Source organism: Microtus pennsylvanicus, chromosome 14 (assembly GCF_037038515.1).
Source record: "Microtus pennsylvanicus isolate mMicPen1 chromosome 14, mMicPen1.hap1, whole genome shotgun sequence".
NCBI classification, from domain to species: Eukaryota; Metazoa; Chordata; class Mammalia; order Rodentia; family Cricetidae; genus Microtus; species Microtus pennsylvanicus.
Window position 1 is genome coordinate 34375026 of NC_134592.1, and position 23501 is coordinate 34398526.

The following is a 23501-nucleotide window of genomic DNA, read 5'->3' on the forward strand; positions in this document are numbered from 1 at the left end:
AAGATGTGGTAGTCTGTTTTCTGTTGCTTTAATAAAGTGCCCATGGTAGGTTAACCTCCTAAAGAAACTGCATTCGCTTAGCTCATACTTTGGAGGTTAGAAGCCTAAGTCAGACATCCTGATGGTTCAGCCTCTGGTGATGATCTAGCAAGGATGGCTTCCTGGCAGGAGCGTGAGAAGGAAAGTTGACACTGTGATTCGGGAATCCAGGGACCAGTTCTTATGAAAACTCGCTCTCAAGAAATCTCAGGGAGTAACAGGAAAGCTACCTTAGTCCCTTCTGAGCACGAATCCTCGATGACCCAAGGACCCCCCCCCCCCAAGTCTCACCTCTAAAAGTTGTCACCCATATTCACATTGCTGTACAGGGGATCAAGCCTCCAGCACACAAACCATTGGCGGACACAACCATATCCAAACCATACCGTGCAATCCCCCAGTTTCTTCCCGTTGTTGTCCACCCATCCTGCAGCCTCTGCGATCAGAAATAGAAAAGCATTTCAAGGAGCTGACCTTATGCCAAAAAAAAAAAGCATAGTTGTATCTCATCCGCTGCTGCAGTTATATTTTATATATAAGGTTGCTTCAAACATTTGATTAATAGTAAAACATTACTTCTGGAAGGAGTGCTGGGTTAGGATTCTGTGGACCTCTGGTCACAACATCTTTACAATCAGTGCATAGGCTTCTCCTGTGGGTGTTTGTGTTAAAGACTCCTTCTCTCACAGATGCTGTTGATTCATCAATACTGAACTCGTGGGTAGCGACTCCAACTCATGCCTAAACAAAGCCCATCTAACTATGGTGACATCATAGCCTTTTGCACTTAATAATGCTTGTGGAAATTCAGCCGTAGTGCTGGAGAGACGGCTCAGGGATTAAAAGCACTGGTTTCTCTTCCAAATGCCCCAAGTTCAATTCCCAGCATGCACTTGGTGGCTTGCAACTAACTCCAGTTCCAGGGGGATCTTCTATGGGCACCAGGCATAGAAATACATGTAGGCAAAAGGCTACTACATATAAAATAATGAATAAAAGAAATCCAGCTATTTGTTTGGCTATTTGTGGGAAGAAGGGTCATTTTGAAGAAGACATATACCCATACACATGAAAAATATGAAAAGCAGGGCACAGCGCACCGGGCAGAAGGGACAGGAGCTGAAGCAGGAAGAATGTCACCTAGGGTGGCCTCAGCAGAAAGAGTCAGGCCAGTCGGATTTTACACATATGTGAAAATGTATGTCAGAGGAATGGGTTACTTTTTCCTGAAGTATTTTCCTAACATTATTTGTTTGTCTGAGATAGATAGATAGCCCAGGCTAGCCTCACACTCACTATGCAGCTGAGGAGTGTCTTGACCTCCTGATCCTCCTGTCTCTACAGCTTTGTACCACTTTGCTCAGATAAATGCTTCCCCCGCCCCTGCCAGTGAACACATAAAAGAACTAACCAGGGTCAGAAGCAAGAACCCTGTTCTCCTATTGAAGCTCTATGGAGAACAGCTGTTTCCCCTCGACACTTTACAGTTCTCTAAGTACCCACTTAAAAAGGGAAACCAAGTCAGCGTGAATCTAAAAAAAAAAAAACCACCTGTGCCAGACACTAGGGCCTCAGATGGAACATACTGGGAGGCCTTTTGCAGACAGGACTCAGCACCCTTGCCTTGCTGCAGACCCAGATTCCTGCCAGAGATAACTTAGCTGGAACTACCCAGCCGTGGCCTTGTCAATATTACAGATCTTTGTCCAGAGTCAGGAGACACGTTCAGCACGCATTTAGCAGAATGCAGAAGGGGCTGTGGGCCAGGGCTTAGAGCAGACTCTGGCTGTGCCAAACAAGATGTCTTTGCCTTTGTCCCCTGCCTGTGTTGAAGATGGCAAATGCAGGCCACTGGTTTTGTACTGATCCAGAAGACCTTAATCCTGCACACTCTCTCATTCTGATATTTCTGCCTTCTGGGCTTCCTCCTCTCCTCTTTTTTCCTTTTCTCTGTTGCTTTGCAATGAGCTTCCCTGAGCCTGGCGTTAAGCCTCCTCCTAACTGGCCTTGGAACCTATCCCTCCTCCTCCCCTGCTAACCCAGATCTCTAGGGCTCAGTGGCAGGGCTGTGTGCTGGGATGCAGCAGTTGGGAAGCCAGAAACAGGGCTTGCAGTTGGGTGTAGGGGACAGAGTACGGCCGTGGTTATCTGAGGAAGGTGAGTTCATTTGTTTCTTTTGTGCATCCCCTCTTCCCACGCACACTTTTACTACACCCAGGAAAAACAGAAAACAGTGATCTGTTTGACAGCGGGACTGTCTTCGGGTACTAAGCCTGCCATCTGCGGAGAGCCCTCCTATATAATCAGTTGGCAAAACAGAGCCGAAGCCTGTGTTTTGTAGCTGATACAGCAGAGCGGCATCTCCTGTGAGGGGGTTGGGATGTCTGTTTCCTCCACTAAAAAATAGCAAAGCTGATTCCATATTTAGGAGCTACGCTTTAGTGCAGGTGTGGGGGTGGGGGCACCAACCGGATCCAGCTGGTATCGCTGTCTGTTCTCGATGTGATGTATTGAATTTAATAATGGAGGTATATGAAATTCAGGGTGATTTAGGGGCTCTGCATAAAATTGATGTGGGAAAGACTTGCTGAGGGATGTCTCCCAATACTTCTTCAGTTTTGAGACCAAAGATGCGAGCATTTATGAAAAGAAGCTGATAAATTCGAAAGAGTGTTTAATCCAAGGATTTCTGGGCTTCATCTGAAGCATACTTTAGGATAAGAACTGTGAATTTTTATTTCCCCAGTCAGCAAATAAGATCTGTGAGTACTTAGTAAGTTCAGGCCATGGGGCTAAAAGGGGTCACCAAATGTCCTCGTTTAGCAAAGCCCAGCCGAGCACCCGCTGGTGCCAGCACTGTCTGAGCTGTCCTATGAAGATTGATGTAGGAGAGCATCAGGCCTGAAAGAGCTCAGCTTGTCAGGGGCCATCATCATACAAATACGACAACCAAATGATGCTGCCATTTTAGAAACAGTCACGGCATCCGCGGAGTTTGCAGATGCGTTAAGACAGCAGCACATGAACCTGCATGTGCAAGAAAGTGACCGTCGAAGACAGTCGCAGAAGGATGCAATTGACAACTGAAATATACAGACTGTAATGGTTGTAAAAATTCGTTTAAAGAGATCTTTATGAGCTGGGAACAATCCAAGAGACTTCCTTTTGGAAGTGGGTTGGGAGCCAAATCTTGAAGGGTGAATTACTTTTGTTCTGACTTCCTATAAAGAAACGTCTTTGTGTTAGGTGGAGGTGAATGGACTGAGGTTGTGAGAACATGGAGAAAGGTTTGTCTGATACCAAAATCCAGTATCTTTCTGGCCCACATGATTTGGGGACCCACTGTGTGCCGAGTTCTCTGACACACAGTAGGTATACAAAGAAGAATCCAACACCTCAGGCCTCCATTCAGAAGACAGGCAGAGTCAACGCAATGATATGAGTTCTTCAAGAGGGCATGGTCACAGTTTGGGGGAATTTCTAACCTTGAGGGTGGGGAAGTGAGGGGAGTCCTGGGTAATGGTAAGGGATGCACAGAGTAGAGGCACTGAAGGGAGGGAGGCCATTGGGACAGATCTGCCATCCCAGGACAGCAGCCGGGGGGCTTTGTTTGCAGAGAGAACGGGTTGGTAGGTAGCAGGGAGTCACACTGGGAGGTCAGTCTTAGAGAAGAACAGAGAGAGCTGACCTCAGAAATGGGTCCCTGGGATGGGAGCACATATTCAGAAAGGCTTCCAGGGGAGGGGTGAAATTACTAAAAGGGTAATATGTAACTTCTGGTGGGTGTATATTAATTGTTTTGTGGTATTCACTAAAAATAAGGTATTTTTCATCAGAGAGTCAGCCAAAGCATCCCATGCCTCTAAGTCAGGGAATAGCTTGCTTTGCTGAGATGTTTAAAAGGTTAGGAGAGGGGCGCTGAAGTCTTCGGTCTTTTTGAAGAGGCCCAAAGATCAAAACAAAGCTCATAGTCCATTGATGAACTGTTGCTTTGGATCCCTGTTACCAAGCATTAAGCTTAGGGTGTTTAAATCTCCATACCGTCATTTATCAGCTACGCAGCATCCTGGCTAGTCACCCACCCCATGATTCCTAGAACACAGGGGGAAGATGGTGCTTGAGAGAGAAATTTCAGTGGCCTAAACCTTGGATCTTCCTGTTGCTGGCTGTGTCATTTTGAGCAATTACTTAATATGGCGATGGCTCCTCTTCTACCCATATGAAAGGCGTCCTTGTCCTACAAGCAACTGTGCAATATCTCAACAGCATAAACATGATACAAGGAGTGAGGGTGGGGGCTGATCTCAGAGGCTTCATTCAGCCCATGTTCACTTGACTCCACTGCTTTTGGTCTGTAGTGAAGCAGAATGCATGTCGGTACCATATGGTGATTGCTCACTCGTGGTGGGCAGGAAGCAGAGAAGGCAAATCCAGAGGAAGAGTTTAAGGACAAGATATAGCCTTCAAGGGCTTCTCTCCTAGTGACCACCCACTTCCTCTAATCAGGCCTTACCTTGCACAATTTCCATCACTACCTAATCTACTCATTCCCCCAAACCCATCAGCTTTGATACTTGAGTCGTTGGGGAGATCTTTTTGTGTGTTATGTTGTGGTTGTTGTGTGTGTATTTGTTAGTGTAGGTTTGTTTATGTGTGTGTGTGTAGGTGCATCTGCATGTGTGATGTCAAAGAAAGACAATGGGTGTCTTTCCCCTTGATTTAGTTGTGCTGGCTGGTCTGGTTCCATGTCCCTGCCCTCCGCTGACACCAGCGCTGGAGTTGCAGGCAGGTACTACTCTAGCAGGCTAACTCAGGTCCTCGTGCCTGCACAGCAGGCATTTTTACCAATGGAACCATCTCCCTGGTCTTGGGTAAACTCTTTTTTTAATATTTATTTATTAATTATGTATACAATATTCAGTCTGTGTGTATGCCTGTAGGCCAGAAGAGGGCACCAGACCTCATCACAGATGGTTGTGAGCCACCATGTGGTTGCTGGGAATTGAACTCAGGACCCTTGGAAGAGAAGGCAATGCTCTTAACCTCTGAGTCATCTCTCCAGCCCTTGGGTAAACTCTTTATATCCAAACCATAACAACTTCTACTGCTGCATGCAATGATAAACTCTTGATAGATTCTAGTTAAAGTCAACTAAATAACACCAACATATGACCTTCAAGAGTTATGGAAGGGTCTATGGTAATTTAATCAAAAATGACCCCCCCTCCCCATAGGTTCTTATGTTTGAGTACTTGGTCCCAGTTGGTGGAACTATTTGAGAAGGATAAGGAGGTGTGGCCTTGTTGGAAGAGGTGTGTCACTGGGGGTGGGCACTGAAGTTTCCCAAGATTGGCACCATTCTTGATGCACCCTCTCTACCTCCTGCGTGTGGATGCTGCCAGCTGTTCATACAGTCATGTCTTTGCTCTGATATTATCGACCTCTGAAGCCATAATCCCAACTAAATCTCTCTTGTGTAAATTGCCTTGGTCATGGTATTTTATCACAGCAATAAAAAAGCCACCAATACAGAAGTTGGTACCAGGGAGTTGCCTATTTTCTGACAGACCTGACCATGCTGCTTGTTGCTGTTGTTGTTGTTGTTTTGAGAAATGTGAAAGATCTTTGGACTGTTGTAAGCAGATATTAAGAGGCCATCTTAGTAGGAGCTTGGAAGACAGCAGTGCTGAGAGCTTTGTGAACTGCAGAGGTCCAGCTCAGAACACTTTGGAAGGAAGCAAGGGTTTTAACAGCAACTGGGCTAGAAGTGTTTCTGAGATATTTTGACAAAGAATCTGGCTACCTTCTGCCTCTGTCCTAAGACTCTTCCTAGGACTAAATTAAAAAGTAAAGGACTAATTTTTTTTGGATGCCATGAAAGAGTGCCCTTAAAGGGCCTGGCACCATGCCTAGCATGGAGTGAGTATTCAATGCCTTAGTTATGTTCAGCATTCGCATCACCATCCTCTTCTTCGAGTTTCCCTGGCTGTTTAACAGTGATAATTCAGCAGAACCAGAGTTAGCCGAACCCCTACTGCGTGTGCACAGTTACCATAGAGATTCAGTGAGGTGTGGGTTTCTCCCTCTGCCCTTGCACAGGGGATAATATAATTAGAGGAATGTCAAGTAGATAATATAATTAGAGAGATGTCAGTTATAATGGGAGCATCCAAATACCAGCTAGAGGTTCCCTCCGGAAGGGGCATGCAGGGGATCAAAGAGAAGGGTGCACCTTGAGCATTTAGAAAAGCAGGGTGAAGAGTTAGTGATGAACATACCTTCTAGATAACACGCAAAATTATTCTTACCAAACCTTTACAGCATAGTGCCAATAGCCACCACCCTCAGACCATAGAGTAGGAAAGCAAAGCTGAGACAGATTCCTTTGCCCAGAATCCCAAGGTTCGAGGAACCAGCACCCGTATCTATTGCTAATTCATCCAGGATCCATACTCCCTGTCCCCCGTGGTGCCTGCTTGTGAACACAGGTGCCGCTGGTATACAGGGAAGAGTGGGGGACTATTCTATGAGTGGAGGCCAGTTGGACCCAGCAACAAGCTGTACACTTCTTTATCCCAAGTTCCCCTCTGTGTTCAGTGATGAGTGTGTACGTACATCTTACTGTGCAGTGATACAATGCGTGTGTAACCGATTCATAGTGCAACCAGGGCCCAGACTGCATAACACTGAGGTGTTTTGTTTTTTATCTATTCTCTCCAAGAATTTTACACCGAATCATCGTCTCTCCCCAGGTATGCTCTTTTAAGCTCACACCTTAATGATAACCTTGAGTCTGTGATTGCCTAACAACTTTTGTTGTTTAAAATCCTTCCACCTGTCTAGTTTAAAACACCCATCCCAAAGTTAATTTGAAACCTCCTCCTCAGACGTTAACTAGGTTCAGGACCCCAGGGATCTGGAGGAAGATGAGAGACGTCAACTTCTCTTCCTCCCCAGTCTCTGCATCTTTGGAGTACCATCAACCAAGAGTGCAAGGTCATCCTGACTCCTCTTTCCTTTGCCCCACCCACACTGCCTCCCTCCAGAGCTGAATCTCCTTTGGTATTTGGTATTTTGGGCGATGACAGAAGATAAGAAGAAATGTCTGGGGGTTGTCATTCACTCTGGTTTCACCCTCTGATGTCATGTTAGTTATTTGGCATGATACAGACTGTCACGGTCCTCAGTCATTTTGGACCCTCTCAGAGAGTGACCACTTCACTTTCCTTGGGTCAGGTCCATTTCTTCAGCCCCTGGATCAAGAAGCACCACCTTCCTTGTTCCAGCTCTGTTCCAGCAGCTGCCTGAGCAGTTCATGGCTCCCCTTGGCCTCTAGTCTTTATGTTCTGCTCTGAGGTGCTGTGGAGACCTGTGTTCTTCTTCATGTCCTCTAAGGTGCAGAGGTGACTGGGGCCACCAAAAATCCCCATCTCTTCTTTTTAGGGATTTATGCAACTGACCCTCCTCAGCTGACTGGTCTGGCCCCTCCAGAGGCCTCCTAGCTGGCATGATCCCCCATGTAACTATGTGTCCCATGCTCTTTGGACCACACCAGTCTCTAAGAACTATCCTCTCTATTCTGATCATATTGATGATGCTAGGACAGGGACCAAGCAAATTCCAGCGCTAAGAGAATTTCACTGCTACCATCTTATAGGTGCAACTGCTATTCCCTACCCCAGGCTGGTAGGGATGAGAAGGGATGTTATCTCCTCTCCCCTGTGAAAGAGAAGGAAGGAGCTGATAGTCAGAGCTTAGTTCAGAGCTTTGCCCTGTAATCTTGAGAACCTGAATTCAGTACCCAGATCCTACATCGGAAAAGCCAGGCACAGTGACACCCATTTGTGATCCCAGCCCTGGGAGAGCTCTGGGGCTTACATTTACTGGCCAGCCAGCACAAACCAGTGAGTGGCCGTGTCTCATAAATAATAGTAATAATAATAATAAATAATAGATAGACATTGACTAGGAAACAATAACAAAAATTATTATTTACCCTCCCCACATATGCATATACTTATATATACACACTGACACCAAGAGGAAGGAGAAGTTAGTTAGTTAGTTAATTAATTAACTAATTAATTCTCCTTACTGGTGGAGGAGTCAAACAATCCTCTCTCCTTTCCTCCTCCATTTTGCAGGCTGGAAAGGACAGTACCTGAGCAATGAATGACTGAGCATGGCAAGGTGGTTGAGATGCCTTTTGCCATGTTCTGAGACAGTGTGTGTGTCCTCAGCTATTGGCCACCGCCTTTAAGGCTGGAAAAACTTAATGAGTCTTTGATTCAGCTTTGAATGCTAACTGGTACTGTTGGACAACACAAATTTCCCGTCTAGCACCCTGCTAAATATGCCATGCATACAAGCAGAGTCCCTAGTTACTGGTGCTTTCTAAGTGGGAGCTAATAGGAGGTCTGCTACATTGTTTTTCCAATTTAACAGACCTCCTATTAGGTCTGTTCCCTCCAAGGTGGTGCCTTTGTTTGCCCCCACACAATAAGATAAACAGAGTGCTAAGACTGTGGTCCCTTCTGCCCCGTGTCCTTGTCCCACCTAGGAGTCTGGAGAGCAGTGTCTAGACACATTTCGTTCCACTGATGTTTGTTGAAGCCTCTTCCATGCCAAACACGACACAGCCAGAGTGTCTCTTCAGAACTCTGTACCCAGTCCTGTGTCAACTGGCTTTAAATATGGAGACAAAGAAGGAGATGGCTGTTGTGAACACAGCTGCAAGCTCTCACTCCCCCCCCCCCCGCCAGGGACTTATTGCTCATTCCATGGGGACAGAGGTGTGAACCAGGATTTAGTGCCTAACTTGGGTGAGTGGTACTGTGTGCTGAGTTCTGAGCTCAGAGTAAGGGAAGTAACCAGCTCAAAGAAAGATATGTCGTCATATCTACGCTGCTTGGTGCCTGGTGGGAAGTACACTGAACCATTTGCTCATTCTCCCTTTCCAGCAGTGAAGATACCTTGAGCCTTTGTTTCATGCGAGGTCCTTCTTGTTCTGGGTCCTGAAAGGGCAGCAGTGAATCCGACAGGCAAAACCTGCCTCCTTGGAGTTCACATTCTAGTGACAGGAGGCCCCATTCTCAGCGGCCACTCTCTGAGAGATGCCAGGATGCTCTCCTAGTCTTGAAGCCAATCCTTCCATGGTACAGGAACCATCAAGCAACACGTCACCCCTTTCCTGCTACCTTCCCTCTTCTCCAAACAAGAAGCGTCTGTCATCCATCACTCTTCATCAGGACCAACAGGATAGGTGCATGGAGGAGGCTGAGAAACTGAAAGTTCTTGTTCACCTGGCCCAGGAGGAAGCCTGCTTAAAGGCCAGCCATCCTAAGTCCTTCTTTGTTCGCCCCTAAAGAGGGGAACTGAAAAACTTCTTTCCCCCAAAGGGTCAAATTAACAAAGTGCAGAGAGATTTCCAAATTAGTCAAAAATGGTTACTACCAACTCTCAGGTCAGATGGCCTGGTGGGCTTCTTTGGGGATACAGACTGTTGAATTTGACACTGAACCCTGAACAAAGGGTAAAGACATGAGTTTATATTGAAAAATCATCTGCCTTTGGGCATGTCGAACAAATAAGTCTCCCTGTGTTTTCAGAACAGAAGCCACACCTTTGCCTGGATAGCATCTATGCCAGTCTCTGCAAAGCTGAATTCCCCACGGGTTGCAAATTAGGATCCGACTGCTCATTTTAGAGATCAAATGACCTTAGGATTTCTTTTGGGTCGCTAGCTCCCCGGGTCCTTTTACAGTATGATTAGGTTTCTGAAGACTTGACAGCCACACTTATTTTCTTAATAACCTCAGCAAAGCAGACTAGTAGAAAAACATGTTTTAATTCTTAGAGGCCCATTTTCTGATTCTCGTTCTGGCTCCTATGGGATGCGTTACTACCTCCTTGACTGGTCCTTCTGTGATCCACTGCAGAGTGTTCCAAGACTGCTTTCTGCCTTCAGTAAGGGGACACTCAGTGAGCTGTTATATCAATGGTACGTTCCTTTATTCGCGCATTCAAAACAGAGTCTTTGAGTACCTTCCTTATGCCAAGCTGTGTAGCATGTGGAGAATGTTTGGCGAAGGAGCTCTTCCCAGGAGAGACTGTGAGCTCATTTTAGAAGAACAGCCCCACGTGACTGGTCCATGCCTCTACGCAGTTCTTATTCTAGAAGAGTAAAGCAAGCCAGCAGCTTTGTAACTTAACAATCATTTGAGGCGACTGTGGAGGGGGAATGAGACAGGATGCTTTAAGCGTGTGTCGGTAGGGTGTTCTGGAAAGGCCTCTCTGAATGGTGAGATTTAAAACAACTCCAAATCTAAGAAGATATCTATCCCATGAAGAGCTGGAAATAACAAAACATTCTAAGGGAAACAACCAGTGTGTGCAACATCCTGAGAGGGGCTATGGGTGTATCGTGTTCTGAACACAGAGAAAAGTGAGCTGTGTGAGGTAGACAGACACCACAGCATACAGGTTCTTGGAAGCGTGAGTATTTATTCCCAGAGTAATATTACAAAGCAACACACACACACACACACACACACACAGACACAGAGGAGGTGACTTGAAACCACAGAAGTATGGTGTCTCACCAGACTGATTGCTGGAAGCCTGAAACCAGGTGGTCCTTAGTCCCACAATCCCTGTGCAGCTACAAAGGATGTCTCCCTGAATCTCTTCTTGTGACTTGATTCTCACTGATCATGGTTGCTTTTTTTCCCTCATAAGGACACATTTCAAAGTATTGGGGGTTAGGGTTTCCATCTTTGAAGTTTAGCGGGGCACAGTCAGCCTGGAACAGCAGGGTAAGGAGTCCGAAGTTTGTTCCGTGTGAGGAAGAAGGACAAGACAGGCTTGAATAGTCGTCTGTTCTCTAGATTAATGTGGGGTGAAGTAGAGGAAAGAATCTGGGCTACTGCTCAGACATTTTCCCCTCTCTGCATGGAGGTGTGGTGGTGCCATTTGCCTTGTTTGAACAAATTTGGAGAGGAGCTGTGCCAGCAACTGTTGCCCATACTGCACACACTCACTCCTTTTCCTGTGGCTGGCTGTCAAATACATCAGTTCTAGTCCCAGCATGGTCGTAGAGTCCCTGTGTGCTCAGCAAGCAGGTTCCTTCCCCTGTTAAAGGAGTTAGCTCTTGCACAATTTTATAGCACTGATACATTATGATTCTCAGTAATAAACAGAAAAGCTGTATGTCATGCAAGAGATTGCCCCTCCCCAGCATTCAGAGAGGCCTGAATGTGTCTCCTCCCCCCCCGAGCTATGTTCTCAGGTGAATGACTTCCACTTGTTTTTTTTTTCATTATTAAGATTTATTTATTTTTATTCTCAGTGTGTAAGTGCTTTGCCTGCGTGTGTATTTATGCATCACATGCCTGGTGCCCGAACAGGTTAGAAGAGAGCGCCAAATGCCCTGGAACAGGAGATACAGATAGTTCTGATGCACCGTGTGGATCCTGGGGGGGGGGGGGTAAACTCCAGTCCTCTGCAAGAGCACTGAACTATCCCACCAGCCCCAGGATTTTCATTTCTTGGTTTGAGTTCCTTGCTCCCACTTTAACTGAGCAAGAAGCCACCAACGAAAGGAGATGCACCAAGACAATCTCTTTCTTCTGCCATAATTTGTTTCATTTCAACGGATCCCACAGGAAAAGCCAAGGGATCCAGACCCTGCTACTCTGGTCTTCAGAGCTTTCCATTCTAGATGAGAGGGCAACAAGGATGTTCTCTAACAACCCCCCTCAACACACACACACACTCTCTCTCTCTCTCTCTCTCTCTCTCTCTCTCTCTCTCTCTCTCTCTCTCTCTCTCACACACACACACACACACATACACACCCAAACACACACACACACTCTCTCTCTCTCTCACACCACACACACACTCTCTCTCTCACTCTCTCTCTCTCTCTCTCTCTCTCTCTCTCTCTCTCTCTCACACACACACACACACGCACACACACACACACACACACACACACAATGGCTTCCTTGGTAACTTTCTCATGGGGCTTAGTACCTGAGGAGTCTGGTTTAAAGACAACTCTGCTCCACCTCCACTCTCTCCTCTGAGACCTCACCTTCTCTATCCTCGTAGTCTTGTCTATTTGTTCAATCATTGTACTGGTTATTTCTGATTCATCCCTAGGATCACTGAGGTTGCTCGCGTGTTCACAATGTCACACATGCAGGGCTTGGTTAAGCATTTCTTAACTCAGTAACTTCTGTATTAACTTCTTTAACTAACACATTCCCCTTTCTCAAATGTGAAGACCACTTAGGAAGCTGCACGGCATGAAAGAACGGAGATGATGCCTAGCATAGGGCAACAACAGGTAGAAAGAAAAAAAGAGGTGGATTTTGGGTATGTCTGAGAAAAGGCTTTTAGGCTAAAGGACATGGGATTGGATTGGGATATAAAGTGAACACAAGATGAATTGAATAAATACCAGATTCTCTACTCTAGCTCTGGTGTCTGTCTCAGATTGTGCCACTGAATGAAGAAATAATGGTTCCATGGGAAAGACTGGCAGATCTTGGGATGCCCGTGATGCCCATGAAGCCTTCAAATAGAAATGTCCAGAAGACAAATGGAAAAATGACTTAGATGCAGATTTGAGTCTGCTTGGTAGAGGTACTGATTAAAACTTGAGTGGATGAAATGGATTGAGAAGACAACACCAAAGACACCAAAGGTGGGCCTCTTCGGGTCCGTGATGTTAATAATGCATGAAGCCTGATGGACTGAGACTTACCAATGAAAGAGATTGAATGCGGAATAAGGAAAGCCAGGAGACACACTATTCTTTAGCATGTGTAATCTTTGATGGTCTCAGAGAAGAGGTCAGACTACAGAGGGATAAGGAGAACAAGGAAGTGAGACATAGCGAGGGTCCAAAGTTGAGTGGGAATTGGAGGTGGGAGAGCACGGAGGCTGAGCCAGTGTGGGAGGTGGGACAGTGGTGTGCTTTGGCCGCGTTATGGAGTCAGATGGAGTTTTCACATGACCGTTTAGCTTGGGATGGATCATTTAAACTTGGAACCTGTTTCTTCAATGGGATTAATATAAGAAAAACTAGATTTGGGGCTTCATAGCAGATGCCCAATACAGGGAACAGAAGGGGACAGGTCATCCTTTCTGAAAGACAGGTTGGACTGAAATGATTGAGACAGAGAAGACCCGGTCAGACATGAGCTCTTAATAACAACATGCCACCAGAGTGAGCTTCGTTCTCGCAGGTTCTCAGGGACTCCATCTTATCAGCAGAACAGGATGCAACATCCCCATCCTGAAGAACGATGTCATCAGTGACCAGAACCATCACCGAGCAGTCTCGTAGCTCTTTACATTGCTTCACACTTTCTGCTTTAACAGCACAGCACAGCTTCTGTTTTTTGGACCAGAATCCTACTGTGCCTTGTGTCTCTGGGTACTGCTCCTCTTTCTTAAGTGTCTTGAGTACCGCCACCTTTTCCTTGCCTAGAAACTCAAACTCATAGGCAGGTCACCTCTGGAAAGCACACACACACGATGCTGTGAGTATTATATTTTGATCTTTCCTAATATTTTACTTTCCTGTTGTCCTCTCAAACATCACTTCACAACACTCTGTTTATGTGTCCGTCATCCTCATCAGAGTAGATGACAGTGATTTCAATTCAGCATCCTTACTTAATCCAATACCTGGAACACAGAAGTCACTGAATGAATGTTTAGAGGCCGGAGGAGCAGCTGCACCAAGCACAGAGTATGTGTCTACAGGTGGCTTCCTTTTCTTCCCTCCTCTTCTAACCTTTGTTTTCTCCTTATAATTAACCAAAAACACTTGAAAAATGTGACCCTGAGAGCCAACTTGGAGAAGGGAACAGGAGAACACCTCTGAGCATAGGACCATATGCCACCTGCTCTTCAGTCTGTAGTAACACATCTGGATATTGGGGTCCCTCAGGTTCTTATCAATGGCATCCACAGGTGGGATGCTACCAGTAGACAACCTTTCCAAGGTGAGATTAGGCAAGGGCAGGGGCTAATAATACCAGAAGAGAACCTTTGCATGTGGTGGCTGTTGTGTGCCCAGCGACTGTTTAAACAGCAAAGTGATCAATGTCAGCGGCTCCTTTCTTCCAAACCGAGGGTGAGAAAAGTGGGTTATAGATGTTGTGTCGTTTGCCTGAGAGATACGACTGGCAAATGTCTTGCATGGTATTCAAATGTTTAGATAGCACAGGTTGCTGAGAAGACCTATTTTCAGGCGGGGTTTTCATAGCCAATTAGCCTTCTTTCATGTAGGACCACATCACAGCTTGAGATGAATGACAGGAGTGAGAAGGAAAGAATTGGCTGTTCTGAGCACGGGCTGTGTGTTGAGGACTGCCTTAAGGCTTTTACAGATGTATTGCCTAATTTGTCATACTAGCATGGCAAGATAGATCCTTGTGTTTGATGTGTGAAGAGGCGTGGCTCAGCGAGGCTGGATGAACTCTCTGAGATGGCCTAGGAAGTGGCAGGGCTAGTACTGGGGTGCTTTGACACTGCCCCACAATCAGGCCTGTGGCAACCAGGGCTGATGCATAGGAGCAAGTCCAAAGGAAAAAAATATCACCAGTTTACGCCAGCTTAATATGATGGTTTGGTTTCTTATTTACACAAACATGAGGCACAGTCTAGGACATGTTGCCTACCTCATTTACCCCAACATCACTTCTGAGCGCACGAGAAAGGGAAGAAATACTTAAACTTTTGACTGCTTCAACTTTGTTTTTTTTTTATTGAGAAAAAAAACAATTTCCGCCTCCTCCCAGCCTCCCCCTCCTCCCCCCTCCTCTCCCTCTCCCCCCACTCCTCTCCCCCTCCCTCCACTCCTCTCCCCCTCCCTCTCAAGTCTGAAGAGCAGTCAGGGTTCCCTGCCCTGTGGAAAGTCCAAAGTCCTCCCCCCTCCATCATGGTATAGGAAGGTGAACATCCAAACTGGGTACTCTCCCACGAAGCCAGAACATGAAGTAGGATCACAACCCAGAGCCATTGTCCTTGGCTTCTCAGCAGCCCTCATTGTCCGCCATATTCAGAGAGTCCGGTTTTATCCCCTGCTTTAACTTTGAAATGAGACGTTGTACTTTCATTGATGGTCTGTTGGCCAGTGCTGGTTACATGGCCAGCCTGATTGCAAGCAACCTCAGAATCTGATAGAGAGCATGGATGCTGGGGGGGGGGGCACTGTCTTTACTATCACGGTGCCTGCCTCCTAGCCTCAAGGACCACCACTGCCTTTTCAAAAAGATGCTGACTCTTCAGTTCTCCTGGGATGCTTCCAGGCCTTCCCTAGGCTCCTTGGAGCTCCCTTCTTCCTTATAAAAATGAACCTCTGTGGAGAAAAGACTCAGGGAGTTCTCAGAGGGACAAACAGACAGATGCCTGTTGAGCCCTGTGCCCTCAGGCTCAGAGCCCCGTGAAGCTCAACAGTGTCTCTTTGCCTTCCCATGAGTGAAAATATACTGCCATAAAAATCCAGCTAGCCCTGCCCTCATTTCCCAGATGTGGGAACGAGGGTGCCTGGAGCTGGGGGAAGGGAGCACTGGACAGGTTGAGATGGTGGTGAGGGGATTCGAGGGGTATGGCTCTCATTCCACACCTAGTTCAGACCACAGCAGAAAGCAATCCTCTTTTTATTAAGGTATAGTGCCTCTTTCCAAATAATTTACAGCACACAACCCAGCCTGCTGTGCGGCATTACAATTTGTCATTAAAACTCCATTCCTCTTGCCAGAGTAAATGAGCCATTTACAGCCAGGGTGCCAAGATGGACTGTTGTTATTTTTTCTGCCCTGGTATTATGAGTGTTCACGGCTCTACTCAGACAAGCCCCTGGGGATTCCGAGAGGACGTCTCCTGTCATTCAGGTCAGTTATTCAGGCTGGAGGGTTGGTTCCTGGATGCAGGTTTTCTTCCTAGGAGAGGCTTGCAGAAAAGCTGAGCAGGGTTCCCTCAAGGTGAACGGTACTCCTGAGAATCATTGCTTATACATGAACCCCGTGGCCCCTACCTCTCTCCCTCCCTCCTCTCTCTTCCTCTCCTAGCATGAGCTCACATATATGTATACACATGTTTGAACAAAAGCAATTATGCATCTGCACCTTCCCAGTCAGAAGCATTATTGCCCCTCTCCCAGGTGTGGCAGCGTGTGACTGAGCAGGTGAACTTCACTGCTGAGGGTCACTGGAGAGAGTGGTTAATGGCCTCTGGGATGTGATCCCAATAAGAGCCAAGAAAATACTTTAAGGTTTGAAGGTCTTTCCATAAACATTCAGATCCCAGAGTTGGTCTTGGGTGTTTGACACGAAGGGGAAAGAGAGAGGAAACAGGTAAATAGAATAAAATGAAGAAGGCACCATGTGTTTAAGAGGAAGAGAGTGACGTGGCCCCGGGGACAGCAGACAAGGCAGGGATTGCCGAAATGAGGTATGCCCTGACGTCTAAGGGTGAGAACTCATAGTTATCTCTAAATCTTACCTTCCTCTTTCACACCACCCAGGCAGGTACAGGGAATCTCTTGCTCATTTCTTGCATCCTACCCTCTCCTCTATCATACTACCCTGGCAGGAAGATGTTTAATAGCTCTTTTAAACTGGTCTTTGTACTAATGATTGAATCTCACCGACAAAGGGTGTGTAGTTGAGTCTTACCAAAACTATGTGCCTTGGTATCTTTTACTTTTCAAGACTGACTTATACTCAATGATCCCAGCCCAAATTCTTTTTTCTAAGGAAGACTTCTGAATCTGTTGCAACCCCTGTCTTCTAGCAATATGTGATTTCCTTGAGTAGACAGCCATCTCCCCCAGTGTCCTATAAACTTCTTATATTAGGAGCATATCTGACTTACCTTCATCTCATCTATAGTGCCTGGCCCCAGATGATCAGTGAGCGCATCAGAGCAATAAACGTTCTATTTATTGGGTCACAAAATATGAAGGTTTTTAGAATGTGTGATAAAAGTAACCACAATACCCAACATAGGAATGCTGAAATAGTTGAGAAAACAGATAGACAACTCTTAGCCCAGTCACCTAGATGTTAGAAACGGTAGTCATTCATGCCATGGTGCTCTCTAGGGCAGGGTTACCACAGCATTGTTTGTCTGTGCTTTGTGTCCAGGAGTCCAGACTGGAATGGTCAGGCTCTGGGCCACCATGCTTTCTGTGAGAGCTTCCTGAAGAAGATGTGGACAAGGTAGTCCTGGTTCACCTCATGTCCTCTTGTGCTTTTCTTTCACCCAGGCATTGAGCGAGGTTTAAGAGGGGTGTGATCTGAGACGGACTGCATATGGGAGAAAATATGCCTCCTCGAGGTCTGGATTAGGTGCAAGGATTATACATTGATATTTAGGCCCAGAGCCCCCGCCAATGGTGAGACCTCCTTCATACACAGAGCACGGTTGTACTCTCATCCCGCAACTACTAAGCCCACAAGTACAACAGAGACCAATTAGCTTAGTGATGACCTTGACAAATGCCAAGGCAACCAAGCTTCAGCTATCCTGTGCTACTTTTGAAGTGGTAGGGAGGGAAACTGTTTAAAATCCTGAACGCCCAATGGTAAGACTTCAAAAGCACAAGGCACAGAGGTTGCAAGAGAAACATCTTGGCTGTCTGAAGCCGATTAGTGGAGAGAAGATATTTTCCATCTTCTGTGCTGTCTTCTCTGGGGTTTTCCCAATGGTTTTATTGCTTCTAACAAATGTCTTGTGAGTCTTAAATCATTAACATGTCATCAAATTCACGTTACAATACTTGAATTGTGGCTACCCTGGGAGCACATACAGGATGGAAGGTCCTTCATGGAAGAAGTGGGGCTCTGGAAAGACAATATGGGGGGGGGGAGTCTTCTGGACGTGAGAGGGAAGTATGTAGGGTTTGGGAAAGGCCTGAGTAATAAAAGCGTAGCACACACAGGGCACAGAGGGAAGGGATTCCCGGGACTGAGCGAACAGTGGAGAGCCTGTATTGACAGGCTGAAGTACATCATTTTGCAGGCAGTAAAACAAACACAGAAGTGTTTGAGCAAGAGAATAGCATGACAGATCTGTGTTTTGGAAAAGTTAGTCTAGCAGCAATATGGAGGATGGAGAAGCAGCAGATGGGGAGACGCCTTGAAGAAAGGCGCTAATTAAAGAGTTGTCACAGCAATGTATGTGAGGGTGGCGGGGGCCTGGAGTGTGTCCATTGAAAGGAAGGGGAAGTGGCTAAGAAGCCATCTATGATAAGAGACTAGAGCAGCCTGGGGATGAGACAAAAACGAGAGAGCATACATTAGATTATTTTATTCCTCTAGTTCTTGGAATGTCCAATAAAAGTCTTTACATCCTCCAAGGTGAGTGGTGGTCTCTCCTGGTGGGAACTCATTAGGACAGGAAACAAATATTGTCAGAACTTGAACGCACCTGAGAAGCAACACAGTGGAACTCTGCTCTGTGTGAGGTAAAGTGGAGACATGGTGAAGTTGAGGGATTTTTTTTTTCAGCCATACAGATATTCAGAACATCAGGGCTTCCAACGTTCACTTTCCTGTCCTTAGCACAGTAGTTCTCAGTCTTGGAGATATTTAGAAAGGACTAGACCCAGATAGATCTATAGAAGATAAGTTAAATCAGGACAAGTAAGGAGAAGGCTCAGACATCAGGATTAATTTTCCAAAACTCCCTAGGGTTGAGAACCACCACTCAACCTACGAGGTCTCAAATTTATTGTAGCTCAAAATAAGATTTTTTGTTAAAAAAATGAAAGAATTTAAAAATATTTATCGGGTATCTACAGTGTGCACAACTCAGGTCTAAGAGATCTAGGCTTGGGAAGTAGGGAAAAGTTGGATTTCAAGCTAACAGAAAAGACATAAGGCAAAAGGTAAGAATGTTCCCACTTCTCATTGCCACCCCATCCTTTTGATAATGGAAAATACTGCCAATTGATCTTCTTGCTTTTTCTTTGATCCCAATTGTCTTATAAACATTTTCAATCCCGGACTCTAGGGAGATGTTACCTTTTGATTTCTTGACTCCCAAAAAGAAACTCATTTCTATTCTTCTAGTTAGTGAGATGAGTTGCATAGTTGAACCATCAGGAAATGAGGGGGCAAGGGTGTGATGGGAAGGTTTACAATAAGGAAAAAGGACAGTCTGAGAGACGAAGTGACAGGACTTCAAGATGGATTGCATAAACTAACTGAGGGGAAAGAGGGAAAGAGAGAAAGAAAGAGAAGGGAAAGAAGGAGGAGAGAGGGTGGTCGACCAGATAACCACTGTACACACGTGCGTACGTGCGTGCGTGCGTGCTTGCCTGCGTGCCTGCGTGCTATTGCTGAAAAGAGAGAAGCAAGTGGAGTTACTACATTAAATACATTTGTTTTCCAGACATTCTACCACTGGGGAAATATGTTCTGAGGTGGCACCAGGGTACTTGTGGAGTCAAATTCTTTCTCCACCAACTATCTACTGACAAAAAAACTAGATGGAGAGTCAGCAGGCCTTTGAACACACTCTATATTCTCTAGAATGGAGCCAGTGGCATTGTTAGTCCTGAGTGGGTGATTAACTCACACAAGATGGCATGGCTGTGTGAGCAGCAGCCCCGTGCAGCTGGTTGATCATGGAGTCTTCTGGCTCATCCTCATAGTCGAATGCTGGCTCTGGGGGACCAGAGCCTGGGAAGGAAGCCAGGCCCGGAGAGGACAACTTGGAAATATTTTCTGTGAAAAAGATAATTAAAGTTTGGGAATTGTTAAACCCTCTTAAATAGATGTCAAAAGCAAAGGAGATCACATAGACAAAATGTTAGATAATACCACTTTTAAAAGACTTTATTTCTATAGTAAAAGCCATATATATATATATTTCACACACTCTCCTGCTATCAAACACATCGTTAGAGCTCTGTTGTATTTCTCTTTCCTATTTGCTTTTAGTACAATTATTTAGGAAGAATGAACAAAGCAAATGATAAATGAGAGTTTTGTTTTAATTAGAAGATTGTGAACTGTGAGGGTGAACATGATACATTTTTAGAAAGTAGGAATGAAGTCATTGTCCCCTACTGGTAGGAGAACTCTGAGGGCCACCAAGCCCAAACTTTGTAAACATGTCTTGCTAAGTCTACGTTTATTAAAGAGCCATCATATCCCAGGCTCTTGACTAAGTGTTTTCCATGATGTTCTAAACTATGCTTAGCAATCCTGTGAGGTGGATATATTACAGAGAGAGAAACTGGAACCCAGAGGTTTTGACCTGGTCACAGAGCTAGGAACGGACAAAGTCGGGAAAGATCAAGTCTATTGACATCAGAGCACACGCTTTTCACGCTGGTGCCATCCGGTGCCTCCCCTGATGCCTTCGACCTGTAGCTCTTCCAACAGGACGGTTAAGGACATGGTCCCAGGGGACTGTATCAGTCAGAAACAGCTGGGAATGGCCTGAGAAATGAGTTTCCTGTGAAACAGTACAAGATAAACGTGAATCAGACGGCAATAGTCATTACTAATTTTTATTCGAAGGTATGGTGTGAGACGGAGGGCATTGAAGCATCCGAGTCACATTCAAGAGACTTGTGGCTGTCTCTCTAGGCTCTTACCTCCACATCTCCAACATAACAAATCCCTTTCTGGTTGTATCACTAGCTTCTTCAAGAAATGGGTACCACGACCTCTTCCTGGTGGGGCAGGGACATAACGGCAGCTGTGGGGATGAGCTGTGAGTGAACCCTGAACACAGAGCCCTACTTCACAGTCACATACAGTAAACCTCGGGCCATGGCTCCGTTTCTTGCTACCTGGGTTCCATGAGCAGAGGATGGGGGACTTCTCTCAGAAGCTATAGGAGTCAGAATTGCTGACAAGATTGCTTTTTCACAGCCCCCTGCCTCATTGGAAAGAAAGTCAGCTCCATTCCCAAGCAGCCTCCTGCAGAGCATCTTCAGCAGAGATCAGGCTGTTCCCATGGCAACAGAGTAAGGGGCTTTTTGTTTTCCCTGGTAGGTTGAATCCTTGGGAGCAGAAGGTAGCTACTGGCTCCCCCCCCCCCCATCAACACTCCACCCCTACCCTTGTTTGCCTGCGTGGCTAATTCTGCTGCCACTTATTTCTAAACAGAACTGGGAATGGTACAATAAATAAAACCCAAAAAGCTTACTGCTCCAGAGGTTCCCGTGGCAATCACAGGTCATATCCAGGAATGCTAGACTTCACTAGAGCAAACATCACAATCTGTCAGGGGAGCGTTGAGAATCCCCTCCCCTTTAGTAGCATCTGCTGGATAGAAGGAGTGCTTTCCTGAAGCAAGGGTGTAGATGGCCCTGCTCTCCAAAATTCCCATCAGGCCCTTCAACAGGATGAGTGTGACACTTTTCCAAATGTCCCTTCCTTTCCAAAGCCATGGCTGCAGACAACGGGTCTCGGCTGCCACACTTGACCCGATCTACCTTTAAAGGGCTTTAGATGAGCCTTTTCATCTCCCTGAGCCTTGGATTCACTTAGAAAATGAAGGAGTAGGAAGATGCTAGGTCCAGACTTTCAGGGTCAGAAGTGCAGCATTTTTAAGTTGCAAAGAGGGAAAAAAGGAGAGACCTTTTTCTGAATTGTTCTGATTGCGGAGTCCAGGGTCTTCCAAAATGAACACCTTTCTTAGACTACTCGGCCTGGCGAATGGTCCTTAACCTGTACACACCCCTCTTATTTTATATCAAGGTAAGTGCAGGCTTCAAGGCCATGAAGACCACTTCTCTACCTGACTCTGGGCCTCTGAGCATCTTGATTTCAGAGAAGCATCTTTGAAAGACCGTCACAGACATTCGCACCCTGCACAGGAGTCCCTCCCTGTTTGCTGAGTGGATGAGCTTGCAGAACTCCCAGGTCATTAGCGCGGAGGACACTTTAAGATTCTCCAGGCCCTCATTCTGCAGATAAGAAAGCTAGAGCTGGGGCATCATGTATGGCTTGACCAAAGGTACATAGCCACAGGGACAGATAAAACCGAGGCCTGACTGTCACCGTTCCTGAAAGACTTCTGATTTTTGTACTGTTCTTGCCAGAGATATTACAGAAGAGCTGGGCTGGAATAATAGGCCATTGTCTTGCCACTCATCAGGAAAGCACTAAAGACCACAGAGCTAGCCTGTATTTTGCCTTCTTGTCCACTGCTGTAACACAGCAGAGGAATATCACTCTTTGAATGAGTACCCTTCCCTCTGTCAGACCCCAAAGTTGCAGCCAGGGTCATGTAGGCCACATACATAATGCATACACACTAATCTTCACCCTTGTTCTCCCCACATGTGTCCATTTATGTCACTTATTTGTTTACATTGAGCCAAAGTCTTGTGTAGCCCAGGCTTGCCTCTTTCATCTTCGAGCCTATAGCCTCCAGCTCCCAAGTGCTGAGATTGCAGGTGTGTATCACCATATCCCGCTTTGCAATGCTAGAGGTTGACCCCAAGGCCTCATGCACGACAGGCGAGCACTCTACCAACCTGAGTTCCAACCCTAGCTTCCCAGTTTGAAGACAAACCACAACAGTGCATGAGTCAGGGTATGTCTTCCAGCTGCCACCATAGCCCTCAAATCTTGTGGTGTTCACAGGGAAAGTTTATTTCTTGCTCATATATTGTATGCCCTGATTAGCTGGCTCTCTGAACTGTAAGTCAAGGAGACAGGCCGCGTTTTATCAGTGACTCCATCTGGGGATGTTGAGTTGCTCCGGCATCGTCCAATCAATAGACCAGCCGCATGGCTTTCCAGTGTCACTTAGTCAAGCCCCTTAAGCTTGCAACCTACACTCCCACCTCTTTGCCCATCATTCATTCACGGTTCTGGCTATATGCAAAGAGTTCTGGGAAATGCAGTTTTTCTCTGGTCAGCAAAAATCCAACAAATTCTTGGCAATGGAAGAGGAACCTGCATTTTTACTGGTTTGTAACACAGGTGCTGACATTTATACAACACAATATTTGCCAGGCATTGTCCTATGTATTATATTAGTTAATTTTCATGATTGCCCTATGAGGTTATTCTCCTTAAAGTACAGATGACAAGGTTAACTGCAGAGATATAATTTAACAAACACAAGGATATTCAAGCAGTTGGTGATAAATCCAAAATTGAGGCTAAATCTCCAGAGTCTCTAACTTCAACATTCTTCCCTAAAACCTGAACTGGCCAATAAGCACTTCGTGTGGTATTCAGTTTCCCATCTGGACCTAGCTTTGCTCCTCTGCCCAACGAGGGTGTTAAACTGGATGATTCCCTGCCAGCTGGGACATCACATGATCCGTAAGGGGAGTGGGTGAAGTGGGGAGAATTCCCAGTGATGCATAGGCATAAAGAGGCCTTTCAAAGATTTCCCAGTGCTCCCCAGAAATGTGGGGGACCTTACCATGTCCATGTAGGGGAAATAGGTTTAATCATTCC

General features: G+C 46.0%; 1 protein-coding gene across 12 annotated transcripts in view; it reads left to right on the plus strand.

The window, feature by feature from the left end:
* The window catches only part of Slc8a3 (solute carrier family 8 member A3), a 147263-nt gene that overhangs the window by 42076 nt on the left and 81686 nt on the right, over positions 1-23501 (plus strand). The window lies entirely within an intron of this gene.